Source organism: Ornithodoros turicata, chromosome 1 (genome assembly GCF_037126465.1).
Source record: "Ornithodoros turicata isolate Travis chromosome 1, ASM3712646v1, whole genome shotgun sequence".
NCBI classification, from domain to species: domain Eukaryota; kingdom Metazoa; phylum Arthropoda; class Arachnida; order Ixodida; family Argasidae; genus Ornithodoros; species Ornithodoros turicata.
The window spans coordinates 233275821-233279464 of record NC_088201.1 but is presented as its reverse complement, the minus strand read 5'-3'; positions in this window follow the sequence as shown (position 1 = coordinate 233279464).

The following is a 3644-nucleotide window of genomic DNA, read 5'->3' as shown; positions in this document are numbered from 1 at the left end:
GACATAATTAAGCTTACGTTACACGACATTCGCATGAGGAGGTGGCAAAAACCCAGTAAGAACAAATGCCATTGACCGCATGACTCTAGGTGGTGTAGTTTTTTATTATAATTCAATGACACGTTTTCTGGGACACCCTGTATATATATAGTATATGGGGAGGGGGGTTCAATGCGACGATCCTGAAAGAACTTGCTATTCCCCACGACTTCGTACGCAGCATTCCTGAATAGTTTATCAGCAGTCTTGAATAGACATAGCCTCACCGATCATGACAGCCCATATGTGTTATTCAATGTTCAAATATTCTATACCTTGGAGACTTTCACATCGCGCTCTATGCATAGTATGTGCAGGTGGTTGCGCCGAGGATTAGCATGGGGGAGGGGCGGAGTTGGGCATGTTTTCAAATCAAGCCCACCGTACCTCTGAGGCCCAGCTATGCCATTGGTGACAAGGAATGCGCACACGACCACCAACAAAAATGCAGCACTCATAAACGACTCACATTTAATTTGCATAGCTTATGCTGCATTCTACAAACCATTTCATGCACTGGCACTTATTCAAAGGCTTCCAACATACAAGCTGGCCAAGGAGGCTCTCAATCTGAAGCCACTTGCTTCCCGTGCATCCACGTACGGCGAGAGACTGAACCTGGCAGCAGCTGTGGAGTCACACAGAGCTAGGTAAGCTAATATATCATAGCATCAGCAAAGGGTAGACATCGATTACTAAGTTTATAGGGACACTCACATTGAACACTCTTTGCATAGGTTTCAGAAGTGAAGACTGGGATGCTACCAACCACCACAGGTTGCCACCTGGAGACAAACCACCGTGTATATAAAAAAAAGGCCCTTTTCAGGGCCACCCCAAATGACTTCGCAGAGATGGCACTGCAGGAAGAACCCACCTAAACCTGTGTAGTTCACTGGTTTCGTTTTGTGTCTCTGTGTCATCCTTTCTCTTCGATACATGCTTCATTTTTACGCCAGCAATGAATGTAGTTATATCGGCGAAATTCCACTTTATCCAACCCAATGTCGTATAGCTCGAGGAATGTCCCTATGTGGTGCTTTGTGATTTAAACATGTATCGATTTTCCTACAACTCAAATGTAATTCCAATTCAGAGTCAAGAGGTTATGTCCAACACAGCTAAATATCAAACAATCAACAACTCAGAAAAAAGGTGCTGACACCAAAACTGGAATTTGGACCCTCCTGATTCCTCTTTTATATTTTCTTCGTGATTTCTTACGTGTTTGTGTCCTCCATGTTTGTAGCCTGTCTCGGATAACTCTCGTTGTTTACATCGTGTACATGAGCTAAGTATATCCTTCGAAACGTGGGAATATGCTAACAACGTATAGGTTGGAGCAACTCGCAGACATGGGTGATTGAAGATGCTGCTGTTGTGGGTTTTGCCCGACTGCAAAACTAATTTCAGAATTGGGGTTCCTTACGCAGATACGAATGATTTCAAACTACAATGCGCGTTAGTAACGTCCTGTCAAGATGATTGGTGCTGAAGAAGAAAGTATACTTCCAAAAATTTTCAGATTAAGACGTTTGATGAAAGTGCGTGTATTATTTTACCGCATGGCCTAAAAGGTTTTGCTGGTGCAATTTGTTACCCGGAAAAAAAATTCACATAAACATGGGTCCGCGCCTTCACCCTTAACTCGCCACTACGGGTACTACAAGGAGGAGAAGGTGTGATGCCACGTCAACGATGACGTTATAACGAGAATTCGTTGTGATTCGCCGGTTAGTGGGGGTCAGCGCCTTGTCCGTTTGCCGCCGTAAACCAGTTTTGCCAGTTCTCCCGGAGAATTGGGGATAGAAGGAGCGGTCGGATCATTACCGAGCCAGGAGAAAGGCTTTTTCAGAACCTCGAACTGCGGAGTAGCAGACGACAGAGGAGTAGCAGACAACATTTCTGTAGACCAATCAGCGAGCGTTCTCCTTATAGCGTCAGCGCGAGGTTCCAGGCAGACCACAGGCTGGTACTGCTCTTCACCGCCGTTGCGCACGGTCGCTTTTTGTGGCGTACTTTAAATTGAATTTCTGCGACAATTATGACTCTGTGGTGTGAATTACTTCGCATGGTGCATCTTTGTGGCCTACTTAACAGTTTTATAGGAAGAAAACAGGGTGTTAAAAATAATTTGTGTGCTACTTTAAAGTTAATCGCCCGTGTACCGCCACCATCTGCTTCTATGCATCCAAATGAAACAGGAGCGCTAAAACGGCTCGGAGACTCACACTCCCGGGTGCGCGAGTGCCGTTCGTGTCACGTTAAGTGAGTGGAGTCAGAAACACTCGCGCCCCGGGACGCCTACTTAACGCATCCAATGTCAACATCATCGTACGTATGTCGACAAGTGGCCTGCTACACTGGAAAGTTGTCGACAAAGCGCCCGGGCTGATGTTTAAAAATTTCTATTCGAAGGTGATCTTCATCCTAGACAATGCACGAGCGCACTCGCGCCCCGGGGCGCCTACTTAACGCACCCGATGTCAACATCGTTGCCTGTATGTCGGCAAGTGGCATGCTACACTGCAAAGTCGTCGACAAAGCGTCCTGGCTGGCATTTAAGAATTCCGATTCGGAGGCGGTCTTCATCCTAGACAATGCACCTGCGCCCTAGCGTGTCAATGAGGCCGAGTTAGTCCCAGGTCATTCCATTAGGTACAGTGCTGGAGGAAAGTTTACGGAACACGCTCCAGCGCAATCCTCCTTGAGAGTGACACGCTTGCAGCTAACGGTACCGTCCGGACTTGAAAAAGGTGAGCTGGGCTACCTAAGCACATGTCTGTAAGTCCGTACATCCCATTCGCTGCTTGCATGTCACTCTAAGGAAGGAATGCGCTCAAGCCTGTTTCGTAAACTTTTGTCCAGCACTGCACCTGCCACCATACATTCCCCTTCTGAATCCCGTAGAGAAACTGTTTTCCAAGTTCAAGTTGGGTGTCAAGGCAATCCTTTCCGAGCGGCAAGCTGATATAGTGCAAAGGCCTCTGGGTATCACTTTGAAGGAGCAATATCGCTCGATTTTCCTTGCCGCCGCTGACCAGTCCACGAAAAAAATATCTCGGTCGGATTGCGCAACATACGACAGGAACCACTTTAGATACGTTGGAAACGCTCAAATACAGAAAGACATGTAAACTGCGCACAAGTATTTCACGAAGTACAACAAACATATCCAAACATACGTAAAACACCAAATAAAAGATTCATGAAAACGGGTGCTGTGTGTCATTCTTACTGATGCCATCTCTAGCTCTGTGTTTAACTGCTTATGACCTCCCTCGCATTTTGCGTGTGTCGCTCTGTAAGCTGCCATGTGACGCAACAATATATCGTAACAATAACAACAATAACAATAATATAGTATATTGTCGTACATAGCGTTAGAAGTATGATGTAGTACAGAAGTGTATACTATAGTGCATTGTATTGTACAGTAGGCAGTGCCACAGTACCCCATTACAGTACAGAAACCCGCATTTTTGATGAAAAGCATGGGTAATACCCGCAGATATGGGAATAGTCCCACGATATCGTAATTCTAGATAGACAGTCCCACAGTGTCCCATTACAGTGCAGAAACACGAATTTTTAATGAAAAGCAT